Source organism: Aegilops tauschii, chromosome 2, assembly GCF_002575655.3.
Source record: "Aegilops tauschii subsp. strangulata cultivar AL8/78 chromosome 2, Aet v6.0, whole genome shotgun sequence".
Lineage (NCBI taxonomy): Eukaryota > Viridiplantae > Streptophyta > Magnoliopsida > Poales > Poaceae > Aegilops > Aegilops tauschii.
The window spans coordinates 334,249,739-334,263,959 of NC_053036.3; the positions used below are offsets into that span (position 1 = coordinate 334,249,739).

Here is a 14,221-nt window from a genome sequence, read left to right on the forward strand (position 1 = left end):
GTTTCCAGACCAGCTTAAAGATGTCACCCTTTGAAGCTCTGTATGGCAGTAAGTGCCGCACTCCACTGAACTGGTCTCAAACCGGAGACAGCCGTATTTTCGGGACTGATTTGATGATCGAAGCTGAGAAGCAAGTCAAGGTAATCCGAGACAGACTGCAGTTGGCCAAATCTCGACAGAAGAGTTACTATGATGCCAAACACCGTCAGATCAGCTTCGAACCCGGAGAACACGTGTATCTCCGAGTTACCCCTATGAAAGGAGTTAAGAGGTTTCAGATCCGAGGAAAATTGGCACCCAGATAGTCATTGCCAGATTCGGAACAGTTGCCTATCAGTTGGAATTGCCACCCGAACTTTCAGAGGTACACAATGTGTTTCATGTCTCATAGCTAAGGAGATGTATCTCGCCACCGGAGAGAAGGAGTGATATGGCAGAGATAGAACTGTCTAAGGATTTGACGTATGAGGAAAAGCCAATCAGTATATTGGATGAGACAGAAAGAGTCACTCGCAGCATAGTGATAAGGTTTTACAAGGTTCAGTGGGAACATCACACCGAGGAAGAGGCAACCTGGGAAACAGAGGAATTTTTAAGGACTGCCTACCCAGAATGGTTTTCCCAAGCAACCGAATCTCGAGGACGAGATTCATCCTAAGTGGGGGAGGTTTGTGACAGCCTGGATTTTGCCTTCTCTCTTTTTCCGGACTTGGTTCTGTTTTTGCCTTGGATTTGGATTTTTGGAATCAATTCAACTAGACTTATCACTTGGGCATGCCCTTGACTTTCACCCAAGTGACCTATCTACTTCTCATTCAATCTTATTTCTCTAAAAAATCCCCAAAATAATCAAATGAATATTTTTCATAAAAGAAAAATGTTCATTTTCTCTTCTAAAACTTATTTCAGAAACTAGTGCTCCAAAGCAACCCCCATTTTTATTGCTCCCAAAATTCTGAAATAATTCCTGAATATTCTTTGAACAATGGTCCACCTTCCCAAGCAAAAATATTGCATGACTTTTTGTAATATTTTTGCTACAGAAAATAATTTCTCTTGTGGTCCAAAATTTCACATTGTACAGCAAGTGTATTTTTCCTTGATCCTTTGGCCCTGATTTTTCTTGAGCCTCTTCACCCTCCTAAGAAAAACCTTAACCCCAGGAGATCAGCCCTAATGGCCATCTAGAAGCTATCCAAACGTAGGAGCCAAGTTTCTGTCCAGAAACTTGCCAAGATGGTTGACTCACATCTGGTCGACCTGGCGATGAGTCCTCAGCTTCCCTAGACCTATCACTGCATGGACTTTAGCCCAGGCAAGGTTTGGCCGGTCGTGGGCGTCGTTTTGACCATGCCAGGGTGGTGACCGCGTGTGGACACGGGGTCTGGCATGTGCTCGATGCGCTCTGAGTAGCGCCAACGCCTCCGTTCGGCGCGTGCTCGAGCCAGAGCTCGCCGACGACTGTCGCGCCGCGCCACCAACCTCGACTCATCACCATTGACCTCTTCCTGGCGCTCGCCGATGCCGGAGACGCCGCAGCGAGCACGGGCACGTCGCGGCCAAAAGTCACACTGCGCTCGTGCCCATGTCTTCTTCTCCCCTGCCTCTTGTGCTCGTCCGCGAGCGTGGACAGCCCCCGGCTACACACTGAGCCCTTGCCTCCTCTCACTCGTGCCTTTCGTCGCCATTCGCCGGTCTCCAGAGAACTCCGGCGGCGCCACGTACCCCCCTCTTGCTCCGGCTATATATAGAGCCATTCCCTCCACTTCGAAGCTTCACACCGCACCACACAACCACCACAACCTCGTAGAAGAGCCGTAGCCCGGTCGGGCGGGCCTCTGGCCGTCGACCTTGACCAGAGATCGCCGGCGATCCCCGTAGCCCAACCACCCTACTCCAGAGACCCTCGAGCTCAATCAACCTCTCAGGCACGTCCTTAGGGATCCTCTGGAGTCTCCTGGACGCAACTGAGCCCCTAGAGTCACCTCTCGCTGTCGCCTTCTTCCTCTCCGTCAAATCCCGTCCGCCACCGCCGCTTGCGAGCTTGATTGCGAGCAACTCCGGCCATCCCCCGGCAAGCCACGAGTACGGGCAGGTGCGCTACGACCCCTCTCCACTTCTATCCCTCTGGTTTTGCCCAAGACCCACTCGTTGCCGGCGTAAGCTCCGGCGGAGTGCCGCCGTGCTCTGTTTCCCTCTCTCCCCCTCTCTCTCCTGACCGGTGGGGCCCGGTGTCAGCCTATCCCCTCGCACCCGAAGCGGTACGAGTGGAGGCGTATCCTGGCTTTACGCCATCGACGTCACCCCCCAGGTTTTCTGATTTATTCAAAATAATTCAAATATTTGACCACAACTTTGACCAGTGATAACTCCTAGCCCATAAGTCCAAATGAGTTGATTCTTTTTGCATTATGTTTGTTTCAGGAAGCTCTAGCAGCACACCAAAATGTGGAATTTTCCTTGCTGTCTAGAATTTCTGGTGATTTTCAGAATGGTTTTTGATATTTTGTTTTGTGGTTTTTAAATATTTTCAGAAGAAGGAACTTGCCTTGAAGATAACCAGGAGGAGTGTGACCCTCCTCAGCACTAAGGCAAGCCACACCAGCATTTGGATGGTGTCATTTCAATATCTATGATCTTCCTACTTAAATATGAGTTCTTATATGCATTTAAAAAACATTTGTTAAATAAATATGGTTGGTTGCTAGTTACTTTGTGATGCTTGAAATGATTGTTTAAGTTACTGGTTGAATGCATGGACTAGTTTAATCTAGTAAAATAAAAATTTGCCTTAGTTATATTGCTTTGATAAATATATTTTTTGACAGAAAGACTGTAAGGGAACCCCCTACAATATAATTGGTGCAACAAATCCAAATTGCAAGTACCATGCCTTGAACTTGGGTGGGTGGGAAGGCATCAGCCCCTTCCCACCACTAGGCTATGCCTTAGTCTGCTGCTTTGATAAATATTGATAGTTCTTTTTGTTAAGTGCTACTTTCATATAAATTATGAGTTAATAAAAATATTGCATGATAAGGAAAATGAGGTAGAACCAGTAAAGTTTAATCATGAGTAGTGCAAGCAAGTTATGTTGATAAGTTTGATCCGTACATGGGAGTTGCATGCTTTGCATGACGATTAGTTGCACGATCATGGCATCCTATGACTTGGTAGATTAATTTTTATTTTTAAGTTAAGCCTGTTAATAAGTTCAACTTTAATATGACATTGCTCAAGTCATGGTGCCACTAAATCGGGTTTTTCTCAGTGCGTCCACATTTACCTTGTGGGAGGTCTTGATTCGGTCCTTTGTTGTGCCTCTCGCCGGTGCCTCCAACGAGGGAAGGTTATGGGCGTGCATACCCTGGCCCGGTAAGCAGACATAGCCTTGTGTGCCCGTTTGTTTTTATGGTACCTTGTCCCTGTTTGGGACCGTTTTGCCACGACGGTGGTCGTTGGTGTCTTTGGTTGACACGGGGCCACCCAGGAGATAGCCCTGAGAGGGAGTTTGCCGGAGTGGCCGGGAGAGTGTCATGACAAGGGGAGGGTTTCGTCGGAATGCCGTTGGTCCACCCGAATGGGAGTGCGAGGCCTTGGATTCCGTGGTGTGGGTAAAGTGCGCTACCTCTGCAGAGTGTATTAAATCTATCGATAGCCGCGTCCTCGGTTATGGGCACAACTCAGGAGTAAGTCACACCATGTATCAACTTTTATAATTAATCTTGCACACTAAATAACTGTTGATGGCACTGACATCGTGATGATTTCGGAGATCATGAGCTGATCATGAGGGATTGGTTTCAGTTGTGATCCGGGTACGATCACCGTTTGGTTACGAGGTAACCCGTCTGGTAAGCGAGTCCGTGGGACTCGGTGCACATGTTGGTTTCACCGCATTAGTAGCATTACTTGCATTGCATTAACCTAATTAATTGTCATGATATTGTTTGTCATTTTGCTTATGTTTGTTGTGAGCTTGCAAGTACATTCATTGTATTGACCTGGCATGTCATGCCAGCTTTTTGGCATGTCGTTTCGCAATCGGAGAGCTTCCAGCATCTAGGCGGTGTCCATGTCGGTGTCCCTGTGCTATTGAGTTCCACTTCGTCGTTCTTCCGCTGCCGCGTAGTTCGTGTGATCGAGGCCCTTCATGTTCATTAAATAATGTACATATTGTTCAGCTGTACCGTGTGTGCCGCTTGGCCTCTTATCTCGATGTAATATCAGTCTCGTGTAATCCACTAGCATCAATAAAGCGGTTGTTTCTGTACAATGTTGTTGTGTGTTGCCAGAAGACTTGATCTCTGGGCTGGCAATGCAAGGTAAACCGGTTGCTCTGAGATGGGGTGCCACAATCCGCGACGGTGAAAGCATGCCTTGCTCGCTTCCTACGCATGTTCAACAGTTCAAAGGATGAGTGGGTCGCTGGGCTAGATGTTGAGTACACCACAGTCCTGGAAAGAGAGAAGATTCTAAAGGAGGCAGAGAAGAAGAAGCCTCCGTGATCCAGGTTTGCGTACATAACGTGTGCTTGGTCTACCACATATGCCATGCCGACGTTGAGTGCCAGGATTTTAAGAACTTCCTCAAGGACGAAAGAGTGAAATTCGTTACTGTAGCTTTAGGAACGATAGGGATGTCCTGGGTCGGATAGGCCTCGTTGTAGGCCAGCCCTTCGATCTCCAGAAGGCTAGCCCGGTGTCCTCCTCTCAGCCTTCAATGTTGATCCTGGCAGCAGCCATGATTGATCCTTCGTACGCTAAACTAAAGAAACCTCACCACGAGTTTCATCATGCATGGGAGTCGAAGACATTAGATGAAGATCACATCCTGTACGCAGCAATGGATGCCTACCTTTGTTTAAATATCTACAAGGGTTGGATGAAGAAGCAGAGCCCAGTGTCTAGTTCAAGCAAAGAAGCGTCGGCGAAGAGGAAGAGGAAGAGGGACGAGGACGAAGTCGAGGACGTGGACTCAGACTCGGACTCCGAGTAAGGTGGCAGTGCCATCGCTCATGCTGGTTCTACTGCAGTGTCAAGCGGACTAGTTGATTAGTTTTATTTCAGGGGTGTGTTGTGCTGAGCCCCCAGCAGAATTATGTTTATGTTCTTTCTCATTATTTAAAATTTATGTTCTTTCTCATTATTTGAACTCTTTAGTACGTACAGTAGTACTAGTAGTATGTCTTACTACTGTTCTTCTTGCAGTTGGTACTACTGCTCGTATCTTTGTGTTCCTACTGTACTTAATACATTCGTACGAGTAGTATAATTTGGGTCAGTTGATTTGTGATAGAAGTTCGACGAAGCGAAGGAAGAAGACGGCAGAGAAGCTACCCCAGTATCTATATTAGGGTGGCAGGGTGCCCATGATCTATCTTATGAGTGTTGGGTGTGGAATGCAGTTCGACGGAAAAAATGGATCATGCCCGGGGTTAAACGGATGGCGGGGGTGGGGGGAGCATGGCGGTGGCAGGCGGTTCAGGGGAGGGTGGGGCGGCGGCGGCAGGCGGTTAGGCATGTGGCGGGCTGAGAAGATGAACAGTGCATCAATTTCGTAGGTTGAAGAAGCCCTTCTAGCCATCCATGTTGCATCCAACGGCTCACAAGAGTCGACTGACCCAAATTGCTCCTTCAGATTACAGGATCCACGTGGCATTCAAGGTCTCGAAGGTAGATTCCGCGTCCGCACCAGGTTTGCGGGCTCGGCGCGGGCGCGACCGGCTTCCGCCGTGACAGCCACCATGCGCGCCTCCTCCGCGCAGGCGGAGACGACAATGACACGCTAGTTCCTCCTCACCAGCGTGCTGGAGCACGCGCTCGTCCTCCTCTTCGTACGCTGCATGCATAGACGCGGCTCCACCAGCTGCTCGCGTGCTTGGCAGCGCGGTGGCATCGCGAGGAGGGACTGCAGACGACGTGAGCGGGCAAGCCTTCGGCTTCATGGCACAGGGATAGCGGCGACACGGCGGTGATGGGCGAGAAATTGTTGGCCAGAGCAGGCGGGCGCTGGCATGCGCAACAGCGGCGGCGGCATATTGATGAGTGTGCATATGGGAGCTTAGTTTAGTTTTATATAGGGTAGGTCAAACTTAAAAGAAAACCGTACTAGTACATGTAAACATTAGACTGAGGCAGCGCTTATATTAGTTACCACAGCCACGATACGGAATCCTGTGCAAGCGCGTGAACCGCGGCCGCGCGGTCGATTGAACGGTGCGTCACCGTGTCGCGCTCGAAGGACATCCACCGAACCTTTTTGTGTGTGTGAAAACAATCCCCGAATATTACTCAACTTTTTTTCCTGGAAAAGTTCTTGGCGCTGCAATATTTCCATATATTTGAATTTAGCTCCAGTTCGTGTTTATTTGGATTTGGACGTTTTAGGTGCGCCCTAGTTTTTTTTAATACTGATTTTGTGTGTGTGACTGAGAGAGAACGTGTGTATGTGTCCATATGTTTGTTGTGGCGGAAGGGCAATGTGGAGACGGTGTGCGTGTGATAGAGACATAGAGAGGTCTGAATGTGCAAATGATCATGCATGAGTGAGACATAGACAGATGCCGATACGTTGTGTATACATGAGATAACGGTCTTCTATTTTACTTGTGTGTGTGAGAGAGAGAGAGAAGGGGGGAGCATCCGTAACACAACAACCATCTCTCTCGATTCGTCCGTCCCTCGCACGATCGCATGTAACACATGCATCAACGCACACATTTTGACACCCTCACCCGGCCCCTGCCCACCTCAAGGCCCGCACATCGCTCTCTATCTCGCACGCACAATCTCTTCATGAAAACCCTATTTAGCATGTAGCTTTCCGTCACATACACACACATTTCTCTCCATAGGTTTGATTTCTCTCAATATCTGACACATACACACACACAGACACACACCGCACGCACACACCCCCTCCCCCGAGCACACTGTTCATCCCCATCCAAGGTTATATGGCGACCACTCTCGCTTGTGCTTCTCTGCACCCCAGCATGCACAACACCTCAATCTTCAAAGAGGGCATCGAGGAGATCGAAGACGGCGACCACGCTGCACTAGAGAATGCGGGGCCATTTGGAAGCAGGATGATGTGACGATGGCTGACTAACTCCTCCCCCCTCTCCCCCGCACAAAATTACCAATCCCTCTCTCCCCCGCACAAAATGATCAATCCTTCAACCCACGAGATCCTTCCCCTCTCTTCCATGTTTTTCCAGCTCTCTCATCAAACATGTTGTCTCTTCTCCTTCCACGTGTACAGAATCCCGATGCACACGCATCTCACGTATATTACATGTCTCCATCTTTCTCACTGACCTGACTTCTTCCTCTCTCTTCCTCTCTCTCTGTCTCGTTAGGTTTGTCTCCTACTCTCTCGTCCACATACATACACTCTTTCCCGCCCTATCTGCTCCATCTTCACAAGCTCTCTCTACACGTTTCATTCCCACATTGGGATGTGTTTAAAATGTTGCTTTTATAATGGATGATGTAGAGTTATGGTTGGTTTTGTTGCATCCTACAAAGTAATAACTATGAAATGCATTTAGATTCTCATTTGACTGGGATTATGTGAGTTTGAGCATATTGTGAAGTACTATAGACCCCGTATACATCTTGGAGTTCAACAATGATTGCAACTATTGAATTGTATAGACCATTACATTCAAAGTCAGTAGCCTAATATATTTATTTCACAATTACAACAAATGATTAATTTAGTACAAACTAAGAAAACAAATGTGTACTCCCTCTGTTTTTATTTAAGTCCACGTATTAGCATTGGTCAAAATCAAGTTTTGTAAACTCTCAGAAGTTTATAACAAAAAATATTAACATATACAATACAGTAACAAATAAATACCATTAGATTCATTATTGAATGTACTTTCACATCATACATATTTGTTATGGTAAATGTTTATATTTTTCTATAAACTTGGTCAAACTTTAGAAAGTTTAACTTCAGTCAAACCTAATATGCAAAGTTAATAAAAACGGAGGGAGTACTAGTAGTTACTAGTACTACTCGCTAGTTGCTTAGCCCAATCACCCAGCACGCCACACGGGGAGTTCAGTGTCACAAAATTTTGAGGTCGGCGGGAAAATCTCCCGCGACCCTGATTCGAGTACTACGAAGTTACCATCATAGCCTTCGGAACAGGCCTACGGATGACGCTTGGTAGGGGGCTGTTTTTGTAACTTCGGGTTCACCCTACCCAGCCAACCACACCCCGGCACCCAGAGTAGTACACCTGAATACTCCCCATTTTCTATACCCACCGCAAAATAGACTTCTCCACGGCACCGCAACCTTCGTGCTCCTCCCCTTCTACATCAGCGCACTCGTCCACCGCAGCGCATCTGCCTCATCGATGACCTCGTACGCCGCACTGGAGCCGGTCCACCGTCGTCGTCGTACACGAAGCCTCTTCCCCGGCACCGTCTTCCACGGTCTCAGATCTGCTTCCCGGAAGCCGACGCCAAGCGCAGAAGCACAACTGTCATGGAAAATGAACTGACTCCTGTTGCTGACCATGATGCACTGAGGCCGCCGCGACCATCGTTCTCCTCCTCAATTGGTAATGTGTGTATTGAATCACTTAGCAGTACCTGTGCAGTTCCAATTTTGTTCATACACACCTTTCAAATTTCCTGGTTGTTATTGTTCCCGTAAAAGTAATTGGTTATAACCTCCATTGTCCAACAGAATATCAACTTGTAATTGTGCGTCGCTCCTGTATCGCGCTGTGCTTGGGTAGGTTCTTCATCTGCAACCAGTAGTGTGGCAAATGATAAAAAGTTTTTTAGAACTAGCAAGATGCCCATGCGCTGCACGCATCAAGATGCATTTGTATGAGTAGTTTATCTTGTGGGAGAAATAGATGAACGAGGGAAGGCCTTATTTGCAAATCTGGAAAGGGATGTGGGTATCTTTATGCAAAATTGCCATAGTTTCCTTCCTATCGGTTGGATATAAATCGGACAGCCTATATTGCAGGATGGCAGGCACACCATCATCACCAACTTTGTTTTTTTTAAGAAAAAAAGAGTCGAGAATAGAGAAGTAAATATTAAATATAAAATAAATATAACAGTAGAGAAGAGAGTAGAGATAGCAGGGACGAGAAAATATCTAGTGCTACCATCCATGGGATGATACGCTGCTCCAGGGATGGATGGTATGTCAGATTTGAAATAAAGGGGCAGGATCAAGTCACTGATGCATTTACACATGGCCCCTTGGAACATTTGCACCTTGCCCCTAGAAAGTAACATGTCTTTGCAAAATTGCCTTAGACAGTTCCGTTGGTTGTTTCTCCTGGACCAAAGCACAGTACGCCAATCTCCATCTGAGCTTGCACTTTTAAATCCAGAAAAGAATTAGGTCAAGAAACTGAAACTTTCATAGATAATTACTCCCTCCGTCCCATAATGTAAGATGTTTTTTGACACTAGTTAGCACGAGTACTAGGGCGAGAACATACTAGATCCAGCTGAATTACATGGCCACCAAGGCTAGTTACAGATTCAGCTACTACAAGATGCACTACACTCTGAGCACAATTACAGAATTAGAACCAAAGCTGACCATGACAATGCCCAGTACTAGAACGAACCATTAAGTTGGTCGTGGCTTATCAGCAGACTAACAACTAACTGAACTTGAGAGCTGCGAGCCATGCAGTTTGCAGCATGTACGCTCCCATTGGTCAGCGCAAATGCACACCTACATGATAAAAGCAAGAATTAGGACCTAAAAAGCCTTTTGAAAACAACCCAATCTTCTTCACCCTAAACCATTTAAAATAATTGAACCAATTCATTTGTGTACTTATATCGAGAGGTCTGGTCCAAAGGATGGGTACACACACATGAGTAACCTGGTTTTAAGAACTCAGCACACCAACCCTGTTTTAGGGAATCGGTACTAACCATGTTCCCGTTACATAGAAAATGACAGAATTAACCGTAAGTTCTTATCAACAAACAACCAAACTTCTACAGGTTTTCTGTAAATGAGAGGCATATAAGAAGAGTAACAAACCTTAGGTGATTCAGTTCAAGTTAGCACAATGTAAGCTTTCCATTCCTGTGACACAACCGGTACAACAGAAAGTTAGATGCCACTAGACCAGCAACCCACAAACCATACAAAAACATGTACTCCACCATCCCTGTGTATAAAAAAACAAAAAGGAAGAAATCACTAACAGAACAAAGAATACTGACAGAATCTACATCATACCACATGTTTCATATGAAATTTAAATAGTTATATGGTGTCAGCTACATTCTATCAACTTCAAACTGCAAACTAAGTTTGAACTAGATCCCAGTACTTGGAACAAACTCTAGCCTCAACTTGTGTTTGGAACATCTCCATAGACACATGATCTCAAGAAGAACACAATGTTAGTTCTATTACCACCGTACAACATTAAATATGAGAAATCTGCAAACACTTTTGGCATGCCAAATAACCTGCATATATGTCGCATCATCTAATTCTCCTGGTCGATTTTACTGTTTCTTGACCTATAAGAACATGTAAAAGGAAATAATTTGTTGAACTACAAAACCATGACATGCTCACAACTAAGTGAGTTATCTTCACCTCCTTTTCCTTTTCCCCCTCGTTGTCAGCTGTTTCTTGAACTATTTCTACATAGCTAACTAAGAAAGTAGCAGTCGATAACTGCACATGTATTGAGTTCAGTGTACCAGGTACGAAATTGTTGTTACTCACCCTCCATGCCATTGTTTCCTTTTTAGGAATATAAACAGTCCTAACTTCTTATTTTACCCATAATATTTGTTAAAAGTCAAAGAAGACACTATATTTTATACTTGAGAAACACAGTCATCCTGAAAAGGCAGGAAAATATTTATATAAGCCAGATCAAACATATTACATTGTCACATGTTCCCATACTTCTCCAAATCCAAAAACTGATGTGAGACAAGCAATGCATAGTTGTAGTTGTCCCCAAAGATTTTTGGTCTGGTAGTATGCGCCATAAACCTCATGAGAACATAAATGGCCAGTAAGTCAGTTTATTACACCGTGAAAAACTATTGATCCGTCAAAATTTTCTAGTTCCAGCTGCGGCGATGTGAGAACAAGCACATAGATTTCCAGTACTCAGTGGTCTCAGTTTGACTGAGAGTTCAACCGGGATTTCTGTTAGTCAAGCCTTGTTGAGCCTCATTTGGCACGAATTTTGTCAATTACTCAATCTATAGACATGACTCAGTATAAGTCTAAATGCCCACTTACGCTAGGCTGTACGTGTGGTTCTCAACTAACTGTATGTAAGAAACATTCTAGAAAACTTTATAAGAAAGATTATGTGTATTTACATAGACATGTTATTGTTAGGAGAGGAAGTGTCAGTCGACATTACAACACTGATAGACATTCTTCTAGTTCTTCAAAGATTAAAATACTTATACATATCTCTGCTCTGAACTACCTTTACCATCTATTAGACTGAATTGCTAGATAAATTTTTATACTAAGGGCTACATTGTGGGCAGCAATTGACAAGCCAATCTTTTATTCTAAAAACAAGATGTCTCGACGGACACTGAGATTAAAGCATGAACTAACCATATGAGCTCGGCTCCTCCCATATGTGTTGCACTTCCGACGAACGAGCCATGGGCAAGAATGGCGTACAACTCTAGATTGGTCCAGAACTGCTAATGCACGCAACATCGCAGTTGGAGGTGGCAGATCCTGCTGCAGCCGGCAGAAAAATTGACCTGTACGGCTATTGGACATGCGCCATGGTAGCCGTCGGTGCCAGCAGACATGTGCCATGGTATACCACTGGACTGGCTCGGATAGGAACCCCTCGAACGACACCGACTCCCGCAGCGCCGATATCCAGTCCTAAAACCAATGAATCAAATCAGAAATACAAACACCAAAAAAAAGGCCAAGATACTGAATAGTCTTCGGCTCGCGCGACTTGTTAGGCTTCAGCGGCGCGGGGAGGGGGGGTAAGGAGACTAACAGTGGAGGGGGCACGCACCATGGTAGCCGGCGGCGGTAGGACATGACCTAGGCGGCGGCGGTGGGGAAACAGGCCGTATCGAGAAGAAAGGCCGAACAGAACAGAGCAATATCCACTTAGTCGCCGAATTACAAAATAGTCGAGGTGCCTCGTGCGTAATTTCCAACGCGAACTGAGCTACTCAATCATGTGCCTCCAATCCAGATCCAACGGTCCACATGATCCTGTATCAGCGTATCATACCACGCACGGTATCGCCAGATATGCACTATAGCAGGGACATCGGGAAAGGATCGCGCGTGCGCGGGAAAAATCGGCCGGGCGCGCGCTAGTTTTAGCGTGCGGCGTCCGGCACACTTTATAAAATCCAACGCCCTCCCACCGCTCTGTGCCTTGCCACCGCTGTCTCCCCGCTCTGTGCCTTGCCACCGCTCTCTCCCCGCTCTTTATCGCCTCGCCGCCGCCGCACCACCATGCCGCCGCCGCGCCGGGAAACTTGGGGATACCGCGGCGTCCGCGGGCGCCCCTCCGGCGGCTTCTCCGCGGAGATCCAGTTCCGCGGGATGCGCCTCGGCCTCGGCAATTTCGACACCGCCAACGAGGCCACCCGCACGTACGACGTGGCGGTGTGGCGCCTCCGGTGGCCTCATAGAACATTGAACTTCCCCAACGTGCCGACATGGGAGCGGCCGCAGGAACTCGCGCCTCTGCCGCGGCTTATCACCGACGATGATTGTCGCGACAACCGAAGGCGGGAGCACCGTCTCGGCATCGCCGAGATGGACGAGGAAGCCATGGCGTTGTGGCGCCAACGCTTCCCGCAGGACATCATCAACGAGTGTGAGTTCTACGTGCAAAGGAGGGCGGAGAGGGAGAAGAGGAGGGCAGAGCGAGCCGCCTATCGCGAGGACAAGCGTACGCGAAAAGCGGACGCTCAATTCAACGTGAGGCTAGGAGCAGTGTCGCCCTGGGAATCCGATGACGATCGGTATCTTCACGCCTACATTGAGATGTCGGAGGCGGACATCACCGAGGAGGAGTCGGACGACGAGGAGTAGTTGAACTATCTATTTTTTTATCTATCTATGCTATATCTATGCTAAGAACTATCCTCTACTCTCTAGTCTCTACTCTCTAGTCTCTACTCTCTATCTCTACTTCTCGATCTCAGCACTGTAAACGCTTTTTTAAAGCGCCGCGCGTTGTGCTTCTGTTGGAGATGCTCTAACATGGCAGACGAGTGCTTTAATGTTGCCCACAAGATGCGTGGGTATTACTAGTAGTATATTTTCCTTGCCATGTTGAGATTTTAAAACCACGAGTGCGAACATGCAGAGGAGCAATGAAGACCAAACCCGGGATATTGGGGACATCTTCAAGTTGCGTGGCAAGTTAAAGAGGAGCTGCACCGAACCTGTAAAACGAGCTTTGGTAAATAACACCCTTTCAATTACTTTCGTTTAGCCTCGTGTTCTTCGATGTGTATATGTCGTAGTTTCTGTTTCTCTTAGCCTCGTGTTCTTTGATGTGTAATAAGAAGAGTCTTAATCGTCCTAATGCTTTCGTTTTTAGCTTGATGTAGGAAGTGGGTGTTCTCACCATGTAGTCTGTTTTATATTTTCCCTTTTGAATTCACTTCTACTAGTCCTGTTTATCTGGCTTCTACTAAATGGATCTGGGTTGCTCTGAGTATTGATCTAAAAAAGAAGTAACTTCATGTCAGGATGCAGTTCCTGTGAGGAGGGAAGTATGGTCAACCTTGAGATCATGTTTCCAAAATGAGGCTGGATTACACACAAGGTGCCAGTTCCCTAATGATGCTGGATTACACACAAGCCAGGTGGAGTCGTCGGCTGTTCGTGTCCTCGTGGCTCTAGTAAAGGCTGAAAGAAAGCGTGCAACAACCCTTGAGAATGTAGCCGAGTTCCTAAAGAAACGAAAAGAGCAATCAGATGCTCTCTTCACCCAAGCCAAAGAAGAGATGGAAGAAGCCAGAAATAAGCTAGCAGAGGCAGAGCAGGCTAGGCGTCTCCTGCTATCTAAAACTGTTGTCAATACAAAATTTCCTTCATAATAGCTAGGTTCAAATGTTTATCCAGTCAACATGCCTGTTGTGATGTCCATGCATCTACTGATGTGGCACAAAATAATTTTTTTCGGGTCATGTAATAACAGCAATTACTTTCCAAATAA

The 14,221-nt window shown here is 46.6% G+C and overlaps 1 long non-coding RNA gene across 2 annotated transcripts; it reads right to left on the bottom strand.

The window, feature by feature from the left end:
* Nucleotides 1-9,389: 9,389 nt before the first annotated feature.
* On the bottom strand, nt 9,390-12,173 carry LOC109748200 (uncharacterized). 2 transcript variants are annotated; one of them, XR_002229316.2, is made up of 4 exons: nt 12,047-12,173; nt 11,620-11,904; nt 10,054-10,183; nt 9,390-9,735 (listed from the first exon to the last, which is right to left on the bottom strand). It is a non-coding gene; the product is annotated as an uncharacterized lncRNA (long non-coding RNA). The 2 variants fall into 2 exon arrangements; XR_005768140.3 differs by having other exon boundaries at nt 12,029-12,147.
* Between the last annotated feature and the right edge of the window lie 2,048 nt (nt 12,174-14,221).